General features: G+C 48.5%; 1 protein-coding gene across 9 annotated transcripts in view; it reads left to right on the forward strand.

Annotated features, from left to right (window-relative positions):
* The window catches only part of LOC118769413 (amyloid-beta A4 precursor protein-binding family B member 2-like), a 92293-nt gene that overhangs the window by 10482 nt on the left and 64759 nt on the right, over positions 1-17052 (forward strand). For 7 of the 9 annotated variants that reach the window (XM_036516468.1, XM_036516472.1, XM_036516473.1 and 4 more), the window contains exon 1: positions 8407-8480. The exons of 1 other annotated variant lie outside the window; for it this stretch is intronic. The gene's annotated coding sequence lies outside the window, so the exon portion shown is untranslated. Of the gene's footprint in view, positions 1-4442; positions 4501-8406; positions 8481-17052 lie in introns of those variants that run through there. One more of the 9 variants, XM_036516471.1, reaches the window with a different exon arrangement.

Below are 17052 nucleotides of genomic sequence, written 5' to 3' on the forward strand. Positions count from 1 at the left end.
TTTGGTTGGCCGTAGCAGACAATTAATTAAAATCTTTTAACAGACTTTGACTTGGTGGGCCCTTAATATATTTACTTAACACTCCCTTTTCAAGTTTGATTTACTTGATTTTTGTAAACCTTTTTCTTCACATCTTTCAATTAAACATACATATGAAATGAAAATTTTTATGTTGTAGGGTAAACTTCTGATCCATTTTTCAGAGAAAGGGCCTCGTATAATATAGTATTTTTTTTTTTCTAATTTGCTGGCCTAATCCCAGCCTTTCTCTGTGTGTTTTACCCTCGGGAGAATATATGCCCTTCCATGGAAAGTCTGCTTCTGCTAAGCTACTGTAACTCAAATATTCTTCACAGTTTCTGTGTGGGAGTGAAAGCCCTTTGCAAATTAAAAATAAAAAAAAAAAAACAGAACTAGCGAGATTTTTCCCGGCCTCTGCCAAGGTGCTGATGAGTAGGTGAGAGAGCTAGCAGACAGCCTTAGCGTGCGATTGCAGGGCCCTCCTGCTCTCCTGTGCCGGTGATGTGCTCGGCATCCACACGTCTACCGCAGCTCAGGCCTCCTGAAGGAAACAGGTTCGATTTCGCTGAAGCCGCGCATTTAATCGCTGTGGTCAAACGTGTTGAGTTGTACAATAATTTTCCGCACGATTTTACAGGTGGATAAAAACTTCGATAAAGATCGGCCGCAGTCTCTGAACTGGCTTGGGCGGAGTGACCCGTGGTTGGAAAACGCGCGCGGGAGAATTCTTATATAAACGCTGGGCTTCGGCGCGGCGGGACTGTGTGTGCATTTTTGAAGAGCCGCGGAAGTCTTCTGGCAGCGAGTGGATCCCAGGGCTATAAATACTTTTATGTGCATTTGAAGGAACATTCCGGTGGTTACACGCCGCAGATCGGCGGGAATGGCGGAGGGAGGGGCGGAGGGAGGGAGTATCGATGCGTTTCACTGCAGGGTCCCGCTGAGCGTGACGGACCGGAACCCGGGATCCAACTGAGTGCCAGCAATGGGCATCAGGCCCTCATTGCACACACAATCATGAACAACAATTTTTGTTAGTAGTTTTTAGTATACCAGTATACCAGACTATGTAATATCATTTCTTGTTAAGTGTAGCCTTTTTTGTTCTTTCACTTTAAATAAAAAAGCATTTCATTTTCTTTCTCTGCCCTATTTCAGGGAACATTTATTTCAAGGAGACAGATGGTGACAATATTTCTCCTTGGTTTTTTGCGTTGGCTGTGCTGTTTTGCTGAATCAGGTAGATCAAATGGTATTTAATCCTTGTGCCTCATATGATACTGAATCAATATCATTTGAAATGTATCATTCCTCTTACTGTAGCATAGCTCATTTATCAATACATTTATTGGATTGCTGCTAAGCCAAGGGTTTGCACGTTAAAACGACCCTGACTGGAGGTTCGGACACCCTCTAATCCTGTGGGTCAGCCTGGATGATGCGTAGAAGTGGGTGTGTTTGTTGGTGGTGGGGGGAGGAATAGGTTAGCAGTGGCAGGCTGCTCTGATTGGGAAAGTTGCTGAGTCAGACCTGTCTCCATGGTGATGCCTTCTCAGGGGCTGCATGACAATAGCAGCAATCCGTCCAGAAGGTTCTGGAATGGCCCAGGTCTCCAGCACCACACTGCAGGCCAGGCCAAACACCAAAGCCCACGAATTAGTACCGCAGACTTGGCTGGGCGCTGTAACCCCCGAACTGAACGCCGCAGCTCCTTTCTTATTGTTCCGGCTCCTTACTGAGCACGGCTGCACCGTCACGTACTCGGCCAGCCCCGGTGAGGTCAGCACGTAAGAGTCTGCTTTCACAGCAGTGCCCGTAAATGATGTCTTATTTCAACCTATTCCAACTGTCCCTTTGCCCATCGCCCCCCCCCCCCCCCCCCCCCCCCCCCACCTCCTCTTGCTGCAGTCTGCCCCATCCCCCCCCACACGGGAGGGGTCACTGCAGCACCCTGTAGCATATGTGGGGGGAGCGTGCCGGTGCGGAGGGGCCCGCGGGGCTGGCACTTGTCCTGTCAGTGACGTGTGCAGGAAATGGCTGTGGTCTCATTAATATTCCTGTTGTTTAGGCAGTGGCTGGGACTGGACGGGCTCCAGGGATCCGGGCTGCTCCTGCTCGGCGCTGCGTGAGTCTGTGGCGGCACTGGAGGCTGGAGGGTCGAAGAGCGGGACGGAACCGGGGACGCTGCCCCCGCGTTCTGGTCTTTTAATCGTAATTACACGTCCGCGGCGTGATTCGCACGCTGCCGGCGCTGCAGTCTGAGAAGCTGCGGGCCTCGCCACGCTGTGCAGGCTCACTTTTTCGTGAATGTCATTTGAGCATCGTAATTGACCACACAGGAATCTGGAGTGCTGGGCTCCACTCCACTGTACAGTCCCTCCATGTTTTCCTGACCAGTTTTAAATTTTCCAGTGATCTCTCTTTCTCTCTTGTTAGTGTGCCAGTTGGCCCTGAGTCTTGGCTTGGCAGCGGAGGAGGGTGTACGGTCCCCCCGGTACACTGTACAGACACTCCTATTCAGGCAAAACATACGCTTTACTGTTTTGATGTTTTTTCTGACTCTCATTCATCCTCATCTGTTGGTCTTTGTGTTCGCTTCCTCCTGCTGGTTCTGAGTGCTCTTTGTGCATTGACTCTGTGTATTGGGCGTCTGTCTGCATCAGAAGCTCGCTGTCTCCCTCCCTCCCTCCCTCCCTCCCTCCCTAAGTGACTGCCATATGGAACCAGACAGGAGCGGTTGTATAATCTCACTCGTTAATGCCGTTGTGATGTCAGCGGGCAGTTTATTGAGTGTCTCTGCGATTCGGCGTGCGGGCTCAGCACTCAGCCCCTGCTCGGAGATGGCCCTCCTTGCGGAGGTTTTCTCTTGGAGGAGCAAATATTTTTCTGCAGCATTCCTGCTCTCCTGAGTGGAGCTGAAAGCCATTCTCTCTCTCTCTCTCTCTCTCTGACCGCGGTCCCCAGAGGTGGGCCATGGCTGCTGGCAGCTGCAGGACAGACTCTTCCAGGAGCCGCTCCTGACGGGCCGAGCGGGAACGCAATTAGAAAGCCATCAGGAGCACGGAGAGCGAGGGCATTTTTCTTCTTGAGGTCTGCGGAGGAAAGAAAGAAAAAAAAAAAAAAAGAACAGCAGTGCTGACCTCATGGAGCGTTTCCATCTTTCCCTTTTGTTTTACTTGAAGCCTTAATTGTGCCTTTGAAAAAGAGCAGTTATACTCTCCCCTGTGTGTTCCTCTCTCATTCGAGCTGGAGGAAAAGAGGCCGCAAGCTGGCAGGGCTTCTCGGCCTAGTTCCTCAGCATTAGTCCTACATGACCCAAGCTGACGTCCAGGGCCAGTGTAGTCTCATGAAGCCGGCAGTGCTAGGGTAGGTTGGGTGGGGGGAGTGTGGGCCTGATACCCAGTCTGAAGGGGATGTGGTAGTATGGGCCGGGCCCTAGGGTCTACTCTGCTGCTCTTTGTACAGCTGTGCTGGCAGCGGCCCAGTCCTGGGTGGGTTCTTCCCTGCCAACCCTCTCCCTCACCCTCTCCCTCGCCCGGCCCACAGGCTTGGCCGCCCCTGTCTGCGTGTCTGACGCATTTCAAACGGTTTTCTAGGATTCGAGATCTTGACGATACCATTTAAACTCGGTTGATGTCTGGTCAGCTGCTGTTGCCAACAGCTATTATCTAATATAAACACTCGCTCCTTTCTCGCTCTCTCTTTTTCGTTCACTCCCTCTCCTTCTCTCAGACAGCGTTCATAGCGGTTCAAGTAATGGGGAAAAGACAAGAACACCTGTTGAGCTTAGCGCTCTGTGATCTGTTTGTGTTTCCAGTCCAGCTCATAAAGCCGACTAAATCACGGCAGCCATTATCTCAAGGAGGCCGTGAAGAAAAGATCCGTTCCAGCTGGAATTCAGCGTGCGTGCGTACAAGCGACTGAAAGCCTGTTTCTATTTCTGATGAGGAATCTGTGATGTACCGTAGAAACGCGGCCGAAGAAGCCGTGCAGAGTTCTCCTTCTCCAGGCCTGCCGTTTTAAATCCATCGAAATGACCGTTAGAAGGGCCTTCCTTTTATGTGGCATGTCAAGTATACTAAATGATTTTCTGCCGTCAGCTGAAAACATGAGCATGTCATTGCTGTTTTTATCCTTTGCCATACAATCACGCACCAACTGGCTGGTGGAAAGGCTTAGTGTAGTGCTGGACACAGCTGATGTTGCATAGCTTGTCAGACCACTGAATCTTTCCAGGAAGACATACAGCAAGTCTCTTGTTGCGTAAAATGATTTAAAATGATCAATGATTTTGCCATCACAGTATGTCAATGCAGTATTGGAGTATTTCACTAAAAATACTTAGCGTTGATATGTTTTCTTTATTTATAGTATCATCAGTAAGCTCTCTCTCATAATGCTTATTGATTCTGGACCCACAGAAGGACATGACAGTGGACGCCTTCAGAACGTCCAAGAACGGCTGCTCTTCAGAACCAGGTGGGTGTTATCAGGAGTAGAGCCCACCTGGAGTAAAGTGTTGAAAAAGCAGCTCTGATTCGTTCTCTGGCATAAGGTTGAGCACTGCAGAGCCTTATGTTTCTGACCTGCCTCAGCACTGGTGACATGCTTCAGCGCAGAGCAGTCAGGGCCAATCTGCCATATGTGAGAAAGGACACCTGCTATATTGTAGATATGAAGCAGCTGTAATTCATTAAATCTGTTTTTCTGGTGGATGACTACCTTGTGTTCCTGTAGGAATCATCAGCCACGTACTGCTATGTTGATTCAGAGTTTATACATGCAAGCAACAAGAGGAATAAATGGTAAAAGCTGCAGTGACTTTGTTGAAAAGAATCTGCTCTGCATCACCTTTTAAACTTGAAAATTAGTTCCTAAAACAGCATGCAAGGCAGCTGATTCCCGGCGCGCGCGTGTGTGTGCTAATGTACTCAACCGGCGATGGCTGGAAATATGATCTGTTTGGAAATTCGAACTGAAGTGGCTCTGCACTGCCTCCAGCCTCTCTCCTCCACGCTTTGCTGATTTCTGCATTTCTGTGTGTGGTGGGAATATTGAAGGAAGTCAGGATGTTTCTGCTGGAATGTAAGCTCTACCCCCCCCCCCCCCCGCCCACCCACCTCTCCCTCCTATGTCTATACATACTCTCCCCCCTCCCCTTCACGCTCTCCTCTGTACTCTGTCTTCCCCTGGCTTCAGATATTCAGCCTGGCATTGTTAGCATGACAGGAGCTATCCAGTGTTTCCAAAGCATTTCTTGGCATGAACATATAAGATAAGCCCCCCCTTCCCTCCCTCTCTCTTACTGAGGAAAACACGACCTTCCATACCTTCAACTGGGGCTCTCTCTGTTCCTCCCCTCTATCCATGCTCCCTCTCCCTCCCCTCCTCTCTCTTTCCCTCTCCCTCGCCTTCCCCACCTCTCTATCTTTTTCTGTCTATCCTCTATCTCTGCCTCTGTCTCTCTCCCCTCCTCTTTCTCCCTCTCCCTCTTTCTCTCACCTCTCTCCCTCCCCTCCTCTTTCTCCCTCTCCCTCTTTCTCTCACCTCTCTCCCTCCCCTCCTCTCTCTCTGTCACTCTCTCTTTCTCTCCCTCCCCTCCTCTCTCTTCCCCTCTCTTTCTCTCTCTCTCTCTCTCTCTCTCTCCTCTTTCCTGCCCCCCCCAGCAGCCCACAGTGGCCATATGTGTGCTGTGATGGAACAGTTGGGTTGGTATGAGTCTCCACTCAACAGCCAGGCTGTCTCCACACTGCTGCCTTCTCTGCCTCTCTCAGCATGTAGATCACACTGTTAGGATGCGTTGTGTATCAGATAAAGCGGGGTTAACCTTTTATGCCATTTGCTCTTATGGCACATGGACTGGGTGGTGCAAAGCGTTCGATCTGGATTGTCTTTAAATGCAGTGTTTGGAGAAAGTCTGCTCCAGCAGTAGTGAGCAGTACGTGTGCTCATCATAACAAAAAAAAAAAACGGCTGAAATGGAATGCCCCTTTGAATTTGGCTTTAATTTGTTAACTCATTTTCCTGGTAAAAGCTCTCATTAATTTTAAAGTAGGTGTGACATCTGACCACGCGGAACACGGGTCACACGTGTCCCCTCACGCGGCTCGTTCAAATGTCACGCCGTCGGAGGTGGAGACTCGCCGGGGAGGGTTGCGGTGTTAACCAGCTGATACACGCCCGTCACACCTCGCTCTCTCGCCCGGCGACGCCAATCATCCCAGCGCTAATTGACAAAGGCGCATGCTTTCTATTTACGGCCGCTTGACGGAAAGGTATTAGCGCAGAATTCACTGCGCTAATCTGGTAAAAAAAAAAAAAAAAAAAAAAGAAGCTCTGTGGCATTTAATAGTGCAGCTGTCTGTCTTGATTGCTGCTGCCCTGGCCTATTTAAGAAGCTAACGATAAATGCCACTTTAAAAATGCGGTAATTTGCTCTAACACAAAAAAAACTGTATCTAAAAGCGGAGGTTGTGCTTTGAGAGCAGCTTGAGCTTCGAATGATAAAGCTGTCTTATCTTATGGTCATTACTAGTGAACGCGGTTTGCTTGTTTGCTGTCCATAATTGGCTGACAGGATGCCTTCATTTATTGGCAGGCTATCTGACTGTACACTTAGGATGCAGGGGTGTACAATAATGTGGGTGCAGGACTCTACATTACTAAAAGAACAGTACTGCTGACTACTGAGGGTAACTGACTACGGTAATGTTCAATACTGATGATACAAGGCAATAGAATATTAAGGGCACAAGGCTGTACAATACATAATATACAATACCACATAATACTAAGGGGGTGGACAATATATAATATACAGTACCACACAATACTAAGGCCACAATGATGTACAATACATCATATACAATACCACATAATATAAGGGGTGTGGACAATGCATAATATACAATACTGCATAATACTAAGGGTACAAGGCTGTACAATACATAGCGTATAATACCACATAATACTAAGGGTACAGTACTAAGGGAAGTGTCCAGATTTCATTGAACAGAAATACTTGCTTCTCCTGAATATAAATGTGGCTGGCAGAAGTGCGAGCGCTCTGTGGAAGAGGTGCAAACGTCTCTTCTGTCACAGCTCTGATTCAGTGTGAGGAAGAGATGTGAACTGGGCGCTGCTTGTCATTGCAGAGCTGCGTGTTAGAATAGCCCTGGTGTGGCCTCCATGTGGGCCAGCCGGGGCCCTGTGGCACCACGCTGCGTACACTGTGTTCCTCCGCCATGTGCGTACATCACGCCAGCGCTGGCACCGCGCCTTCCAGCCTCCCAGCGTCCTTTATTGTGTCGTATTTTGAGGTAGCGAGTGTGTAGAAATCCACTTGTTGAAGGCAGCAGTGTGGTGTGGTGGTAAGGCGCAGGAGCTCGTAACTGAAAGGTCTCTAGTTCAATTCCCTGCTGGGGCACTGCTGTTGTACCCTTGGGCAAGGTACGTAACCCACAACTGCCTCAGTAGATATCCAGCTGTATAAATGGATATTGCAATGTAATGTAATGAAGGCCTCAGACAAACTATAGCTATTTCTGTTTTCTGTCACCCTTCCTCCCCCATACCATATCTCTGATGGCTTTATGTCTTTATGATTTTCTCGTTTCATTCCAATATACAAGATATAGAAGGCCTACAGGTGCACATTCCTGAGCCACCTCCCTCTGTCCAGCTTTTCTGCATGCACCAGCGCCGTAAACAGATAAAGCACATTCTTGTCCCAGGTTTTTATCGGGGTAATCTGGTGTTGTGGTATGGACTACAGCCAGCCACACCGCGCCCTCCTGGTCACCTGCACACTTGCTTTGTGTTCCCGGAAACACAGGCGAGAGCCGGCCCTCTGCCGGGATGGACGGAACCCGTGAAAGAAGGGTGAGAATTGGTGCGGCGGGTCCCTAAAGACTCCAGCCGGTTCTCCTTATCTGCCACAGGATGCGGCCTGCGGAGCCTGATGGAAAACTTTAATTAGCGGGTGTCAAGCTCCAGCCGTGGCGCTGACAGATAAGCAGGAGAGAATGAATCTTAACCCGAGTGCGGTAGCTTATCTGGCCCAGTTTAATACTGACAGGCTTCCACCACGAGCCGAAGTCTGCGGCCGTCCCTTCTCCCTTGGCGCGATCTCCGGCGTTCTCTCAGGGGGCTCCGAGCGCCCGCGTCCGCTGGCGTGCCTCGTAATGAAGTCTTAATGGCATCCGCTATCTCACGCTAACACTCCGCAAAGAGCCCGAAAACGCGCGCCGACCCTGTTATCTCTGCAATAACGCACATCTCCGTTCGGTCTCTGACGTTAGCGTTTTTACGTGTTTGTTCTGTGAGTGTGTTCTGTGAGATTCCAATCGCTCACGCCACTGCCCTGCCCGGTTGTCTCTTCAAGGAGTGGCTTTGTGTTGTTGCCTGAAGGATGTTCTCAGTCTGACTGAAGTACCTGCACATTCCAACAGGGAGAAGAGGTAATCGTGGTCCTGGTTATAGGTTGGCTTGTCTGCAGTGAGAAATGAACTAACTTTGTATACATTTCCAGACTTTCCAGAATTAAAGTGTGGGTAAAATTATCTTATACGTCTGTTTTCTCTGTGGCAGTAGTTAAAACTGTCCAAAAAACGCATACCATTCTCAGATGTTTTTCTCTACCTCCACAAATTCCTCTCACATTCTTTCTCTCCAGTGTAAAAAAAGCAGACCAGGAGCTAATGATAAAGGAGCTAAACACATGGGAACCTAACCGCACTCACAGTGTTTGGCTTTCGTTTCTGTAACATTACTGTTGTGAAGCTATGCATAGAGTGGACTTTATGAAGCAATGTCAGTTCAGATTGTGACAGTGTCATTCACTAACAGGGTTATTTTATTTCTCTCCAATGGAATGCCCTGAACTGGCAGACGGGAAAACTAGTTACCTGACTGCTGGATTACTGAGGTTTTTGTGTGAGTGTGAGTGTGAGTGTGCGTGTGTGTGTGTGTGTGTGTGTGTGTGTGTGTGTGTGTGTGTGTGTGTGCGTGTGTGTGTGTGTGTGTGTGAGAGAGAGAGAGTGCATATATCTGTATGTGTATGTATGTGCGATGTGTATACATATATATATATATGTGTGTGTGTGTGTGTATTTAAGTGCGCTTGTGTGCATGTAAACATGTGGAAATATGTCTGTATGTGTGTGTGTGTGTGCGTGTGTGTGTGTGTGCACGCGTGTGTGTACGTGTACAGTATGTATTTATTTCCCCGGTCTGAGGAAAGCCATTCTCTAGTCATTGTTATTTCCGCCCATTGGCAGTGCAGTGCTGGGCAGGGCTGTGTTTAGTTCTTATTCTGGAGCCAGACTCTGGTCATTGTTATGTCCAAACAGCCTGTCCCGCTTTGTCTCTCTGCTATAGCTTCCCGCCACCGCAGCTGGAAGCTGGCTCACCCTCAGTGTGAAATACTTCACTGGGATATAGCTGGTAGTTAAAGATCTGGAAGGACACGAGAGAAACTTTTTTTTTATAGTTTTCAATGCTTTTTATCGAGGGTCAGGCTGAGGCTATGGTAATTTAAGGGCTTTGTTGAGGATTGTTCTGTTACCTGCTCGTAAAACTTATAAAGCATCTGCATTGAATGTATCTTTTAAAAATTATTATGCTGTAGAGGGACAAGGCTAAAGTTGTGGCAGACACTGAAGCAGTTATAGCCGGCAGAGGACAGATGCTGGAACTCTCAGCGCTTGCGTGTACCCTTGGCTGCTGTCCATTTGAATCCCAGAAGGACACGCTTGCTGAGAGAGCTTGAGGACGAGCGGGCGGCAGGCCGGCAGAATCCTGAAGCCAGGATACGAGCAGCCTCCCAAGCAGACGGAATTGGGTTAGGAAGCAGCTGTGTGAAGGGGTGCAGACTGGGATGTCTTATCCAGACACCTGGATTCCTTTCAGTCCGGTCTGTAGGAGCATTGCATTGTGGGCTGGAATTTGCAAGATTGCTCCAGCTGTCTGTAAGAGGGTCTGCTGCGTCCTGCAGTGTTATGGTTCTGGTTCGGCTCATTCCTCTACCAGAGACAAAACTTCTGACATAGACAGCTTAAGAACGAGGTTCTGGTCTGGCTCATTCCTCTTGTCAGACACGATCCCTCTGACGCGGTCAGGTAGATAGGCACAGTTTCAGCCTTAATGGGCCGGTCTGAGGCCAGGCCATAGAAGATTTCTGGAATGTTTTGACTGTCCCCCTCCCATTTTGGGCATGTTGAGACTAAAGAAGCTGACGAAACTCCCAGAGGACTGCCCCCACCACTGCACCTGGCTTTAGATGGATACGGTCATTTAGCCTGGTTGAAAACCAATTAAAGTACAGGTATGTGCTTGCTTGTAAAGAGTGGGACCTCATAGATTCTTTTGGATTTAAGATTCTGCCTCTGTACAGTTAAAGTAGAGTGCCTGGGAAGCACTTTAACTTATTTAGCACTTTTTTAGCTTAAGTGGTATTGTACTGGGCCAAAAAATTTTATGAGATTTCAAGGAACAATTCTTTGTGTCTCTGTGCTTTATTTTAGGAGAAACTAGGCCCTGTTTCCTAACATGCGTCCCCGTGTTAACTTTTGCTCTGGGGAATCCACAGTGAATGAAGGCTTTTTGGAAGTAGTTGCACTTGGAGAAAGCCCCCATGGGCAGGTCATTGGCTGGTGCTTTTGCTGATCTTGGTAGAGGGGGTCTCTGCTGTAATGTGCAGGATAGTTATTCTTCTGGGAAGGGCTTCTTATGTGGCTCTCCCTCTGCCAAGCATGTGTGGACTGATGGATGAAGTCTTAGCTCAGTGGAACGCCCCCCGTAAGAATATGTGTGGCTGTTACAGAAATGCCCAGTCATCCTGACACTGTCTGTGTGTGTATGTGTGTGTGTGTGTTTGCGCCGTGTCTGTCTACCTTGCCTGTGTGTGGATATAACTCTGTGCATATTCCTGTGTGCATGTCTTACAACCCAGGCTTATTTCAAAACGATTAATACTCAAGGCTGATTTTCGTTAAGAGCAAAAAGGGGTTCTTTGTTAACATTTCAGCCGTATGCCGCTAGCTGCGGCTTCGCTGAGCTCGTCCGCTTTTCCCAACTGCCTCTCGCCCTAAGAGTGCTATGCAATTTGATTAATGCACTTCCACGCTTGGCTAATATTTCTAGCACTCTTGTGCATAGCTTTCTCTGCAATACAAAGCACAAGCCCAGCACTGAGACACTATGCTGAAGTCACACAGTAGTGAAAATTATATAAGCCTCTGCTTCAAAGACCTGGAGATATTTTTTACCGGGGCAACTTATTTACGCTGTGGTCAGGTTCCTCCACAGGGCTATTTTAGTTAAGGTTGCACAGCATGTTGGCTTGGCCCGCGCTGACTGGAAGCGGGTCAGTGGAGTAAGCTTTAGCCGCTCTGGGCAGTACCCGTGTGTGCCACATTAACAGGTTATGTATGTGTCGGATGGGGCTTTGTTCAGTGTTGTGAAATTCGGTTCTATGTGCGGACACAGTGCGTTACATTGTGACACACTACTGTGTTGTGAGGACGCGGTGTTGAGTCGTGACGCGGCACTGGGCTGTGTCGTGACACTGTCGTGACGCTGTGCGGGGCTGTGCCTCCTGCTCAGCGCCGCTCTCTGTCCTGTGGTAATGACCCTGCAGTACTGGCAGCAGCTGCCTGTGTCTGGCTCTGTGCACAGCACTGCTGCTGGAGATAAACCAGGTGCCTTTATGTCTGTGGGTGTGGGTGAGTGTGTGTTTGTGTGTGTGTGTGTGTGCGCGTATGCATGTGTATGTGCGTGTGTGTGTGTTTGTGTGTGTGTGTGTGTGTGTGTGTGTGTGTGTGTGCGTGTGCATGTGTATGTGCGTGTGCATGTGTATGTGCGTGTGTGTGTGTGCAGGCAGATACGTGCTCCAGGAGTACTTCGCTCATCGGTGTCCATTTGGCATTAGCCTCCTCAGTGCTTTGCCTTTAGCGAAGAGCATTTCACTCATAAGTGACCCAGTCCTCTGCAGGGAGTGGAGGAGGCGGCGTTCTGGTCACTCCGCTAGTCACACCTCTGATTAAGGCTCACCCACACGCCACACCAGAAGCCCGCCTCTGTGGTCACAGCCCCAGCCGCAGAATACGCTGGGTTGCACATCTTTAAATACACACACAGCAAGCACACACATGAAAGAAACTAAATGACTACACACTGTACACGTACACACACACACACACACACACACACAAACAGACCTGGCCTCCTGGTGTGTGGACTTGTTGGAGTTAGACATTCAGAAGGAGAGTGATCTCCTGCCCTGTAATGCCATCTCTGAGTGCACACTTTCAGGGCCTTCTTATGCTGCACTTTAATGCTTTATTTGTTTGTGTTGTCCTTGCTTGACTCTCTTACCAGGGTTTTTCTGCAGAGGCTTAGAGTTGCATAATGATGGAAAATACTTAGGACACACAATGGGAGTTGTGTACTTACCATCACGTATTTTGTTTCATTGTAGGCAAACTATTGTGTCCTTTCTGCTGCCATAATGGTTATTTTCAGTTTGGATTTAGTAATGCTTTGAGAGTGAATCATAATCCTAATACAATATTTCTGCTCTTTTTTAACTGAAAATCTTCAGTTGTCACTGATCTGCTGAACAGCTGTTCAACCACTCATTTTTTTTCTGTAGTGCAGTGCAAAACTGAAAGTGCTTATACCTTGTAGTGTCTGACTCACACAGCTGGATTTTTACTGGAGCAAGGATGGTTGAAACAGCAGTGTCCCACCTGGGGTTTGAACCTATGACCCACAGGTTGAGGGACCGTTGCTCTGCCTGCATCATGCGCTGTTCTGGTGAAGGACCGTGGCAGTGTCCTCCAGCTGTTAAGAACAAACGTGATCTCGTCTCACGTTGAGAGAGTCTGATGGTACAGAGCAGAACACCTGGCACCGCACGTGTACCTGGTCTCTCAGCGTCCCAGCGTGCAATGGGGCAGCGGGTACAAACCCTGGCCAGTATTGTTCAGCAAACAAAAGAAAGGAGATTTTCAGGAGGTCTTCAGGGACAGTGGAAGGTTGGTTCTCTTTGGATTTATGTTTTTTTTTTTTCTCGGTCTTTGACAAAGGCTCACAGATGGGCCCAGCGAGTGTGACTCACCAGGAGTGGCATGTGTGAGAACCGCCACCACCGTCAGCTGTCGAGGGGCCGACGTGACTGTGCAGGCGGTGGCAGGCGCCAGAAAAGGGGGACCAAATGGGTCCCCAAAGGCTTTGTAGTGCATTTCTGACATGCGAGACAGCAAGTGGTCATTTGAAGTGTGCATAAATAATGATGTGTGTAAGTCTGAAGGATGGTAAGATGTGCCTTAAAACAAGTTGGGTCACAGCAGTTCTGTTCCACTTGTGTAGACTATGTCTCTCAGCCATATACAGTTACACAGTTGTATACAGTTCATGTACACATGAAGCCAAGATTTGTACCTATAGAAGTGCGAGCTGATTGCCTGCCTAATGGAGATGGGTCTCTAGCATTATGCTACGAGGATCTGAAACCCAGCAAAACTGTTGGATGTACTGCATGTTTATTTATCTTCTTCTTAAGGGCCACAGACTTAGTTTGTACTGTTTGTCTAATTGCATACTGTCCCTGGGGTTTATTTTCAACTAATACTGATTTGCTCTTTACGGAAAAGTTTTGAGTGGAGTATTTGATAGCACATGTTAACTGATAACTGCAAGATAAACTGCTGGTTGCTGCTTGAGAAGCCCTTTGATGCAGTAAGCTGGTTAAGCCTTTTCATGGCTGAACCTGATGCTGGGTAATGACAGAATGTAGGGATGTTAATGCAGTGAATTACAGCCTCTATGGTGGGCTGTGGGCTTCATATCAGAGTCCAGCATGTTACAACACACATAGCTGCCCTCTTAGAGGTACTACATGACATCATGGGTCATAGATGAGAGAGTGAGAGACAGAGAGACAGCAAGAGGGAGAGAGGGAGAGAGAGAGAGAGAGAGAGAGAGAGAGAGAGAGAGAGAGAGAGAGAGGGAGAGAGAGAGGATGACTCACCACCATCGTCCAGTGTCCCATGCCTGACCACAGGAAGGAAGGCATTATGTCAGGGGCTGGTCCCGCGGCCGTCAGATCAAACACACACTACAGCGGTAAAATAAACACAGGCTCCATGCCACCCGGGTTTTAAAGAGACCGGCGGCCCTCCTCACCCAGAGGCTAAGCTGTGGTCTCATTGCGGTCAGGCAAGGTGCAATACGCTGTGACACCGTGCCGTATGCAGGTTCAGACGGGCTCTTACTGCCATGGATGAGTTCCCTTCTCCGCGAGACAGTGTGCCGTGCGAATGATGAGCCACATACATCTCTATATACCTACATACACTACGGAGCTATTGGGTGTTTTGGCATTTAAAGAGCACATAGGCACGTGTATATGTCATTGTATACATTGGAAGTGCCTTTGTAAGTTGCTTTATATGTTCTCTGAAAACGGGAAAAAAAGAGTCAGAGGCCTAATGTCAATGGCTCTCACTGGGGCTGATATAGGAATACCTGCTATAGCCAATCAGAGGCTTTTGCTAGGATTTATTTCATAGTAGAATCACCCTGTCACCGTTTTAATGAAAAGGCAAGCTTGGGAAACGCCATGCCCCACTGAGCCTTAGTGGATGTGCGCTAACCAGCATCAGACCGGCCGCTGAATTAGTTTTATTTTTAATGTAGAACTAACACACAGTGACAAGGGGAAACCTGCTCAGCTTCAGCAGTGTATCTGCGGTGATTTGTGTTTCTCATATGAGCTGGTCTTTGTGTGTAACCCACGAGGTCTGCCTGGTCACCCTGGCAAACAGGCCCTTCGATAAGCACTAAAGGTTTATAGCACTATACCCTACACTATACACATTATACACATTTCATTGATTTTTGTCCACCGCACCACAAATCAAAGTGTACAAAATATGCGTCAATCCCCAGTCTTGGGTTTCACAGGAGAAAAAAAAACAGAGTCGAGGAAAATTCAGGCCTTGTAGTGAAATGCACGTGGTTGTGTAACAGGTGTAGGTGTACTTGTGAAAGGTTAAAGAATGCAAACCGTGACAGCAGATTTTGGATTGGCCTGTGACTCATTTGCTCCGCCCCCATTTCAGGGTATCTAATAATAGATCTTCTTCTCGAGGCTGTTATCCCTGCTGTTGGTGCATGCAGGGCACATCTTCAGGGGCCACCCCTACGCAGTGTCAGCCTATCAGGCAGGAGCGCCGTGGGTGGGTTCCCCCTGTGGTTGGACCACGTCCCTGAGAAGGTGTGAAGAGGGGGTAGGGGGCTGGTTTACACAATTTGGCTGTACGTTCATGCCAAGATGAGCTTGTTAAACAGGTACCAACAGGAACAGTGTATGTTGTTGCAAATCCTCACACTTAGCGTGTCAGTATGACATGGGAAGTGCTTCTCTATGGTGGATCAGATGGAATGCAGCATACTGTACATGTCTTTACAGCTTTAGGCTAATGGTTCCAAGCCATGTTCTGTACTGTACCAGACCAGTGCACATCAAAGAGAATAGCTCTTATATTCATAACAGCTCTGTTATAAGAACCCTTTGAACCGACGCAGGGGTAGAAGATGATCATTCCATAATTTAATTTAGAGTAACAGCGTTAGACGTGTTACAAGAAAGCCTTTTAGCTCAAGGCTCGTCAGTGTGCCTGGTGATGTAAGTCTGCGACTGGGCTTCTTGGATCACCTGTCACAGAGGTACAGGTAGGTGACATGTACATTGCCTGACTGCTCTCCCAGCCGCAGGAGAGTATTTCCGGACAACTTGGAAATGGAGTAACAATTTATGAGGAAAAAAATGTATTGTGTGATGCCTGCAGTAAGTCGATGCAAGTGTCTTATCGGCCCATTGCAGCTCTACATTCGAAGATGGTAATGAGGTTGACTGATGAACAGGGCAGAGGTGCAGTCACTCAACAGAACAGTTGTTCTGGTTTAGAGGAGTTCTTTCTAAAGGCTGTAGCCTGTGTAAGGGGGTGGGGTTTGGTGGAGTGGGGTTGCAACTTGTTCCACCCCCCCCCCTCCCCCACCCCCCCAAAACCCCACAGCAGGCAGCGCAACACGAGCCTGCATACTGCTCCTCACTCTCACCTCCATCCCTCCACCTCGAAACAGTCCCAGAGAGTCCCAGCGTCGCCCACATGCTGGCAGACTGTGGCTCTGCTTTGCAGCAAACGGCGCTGAGTGTCAGAGAGTGAAATGTTACAGAGTACAGTTATTAGCAACTCCGATGGACGGAATATGAAACCGAGCTACGCCCACCGTACAATCTGCTTCATTAAAATACAGCGCTGTTGGAGCCATGGCTGCCAAAGGCACCCACATACAAGCTTCTTTCCTATAGGCAACAGACTGCTGCCCTGCGTGGCGTCTCTTTTTTACGTGCGCATGCAGGCGTTTGGTGGAGAAAAGCAAGGGTCCTCTGTGTCTTTGCAGGCCAATTTTGCCTTGAATGTCTTTTTGGATGATCATCCAGTGTTCGGGATAACTTAACACTGTGGATGAACATGTTTAAGGCAGTACATATGTATGAGTTTCAGTGAATGCTATCGAGGTAGAGCACTGTGTGTGTGTGTGTGTGTGTGTGTGTGCACATTGCAGTCTTAAAGTGTGGAGGTATGCTGAAGCATTTGAAATCCGGAAAACTTTCTATAAATTACTGTGATGAATGAATGACCTTTCAAACGCATACAGGCGCACTTATACTGTATACATTCCACTCTTCCTTTCCGCCCCATCTCCTTACCTCTTCATTAATCTGGCACCATGTTGCCCTCTCTGGAAAACATTCGCTAGCCTCCCCGGCTCCTCTGTTTGACTCACACAGTGTGGACCAGTGAAACAGCAGTGTCATGAAGAGGATGGAAAGGTGAGCGTGTGAGGGGCAGAGAGCCAGGCGAGCTGGTAATGAGGCGTGGTCCTCGCTCCCTCCTCCAGGACCCCACAGCTCTTCTCTTTATAGGCATTGCCGAAGCAAAACATGTTTACGCCTCTGCC

This window comes from Megalops cyprinoides, chromosome 22 (genome assembly GCF_013368585.1).
Source record: "Megalops cyprinoides isolate fMegCyp1 chromosome 22, fMegCyp1.pri, whole genome shotgun sequence".
Classification (NCBI taxonomy): Eukaryota; Metazoa; Chordata; class Actinopteri; order Elopiformes; family Megalopidae; genus Megalops; species Megalops cyprinoides.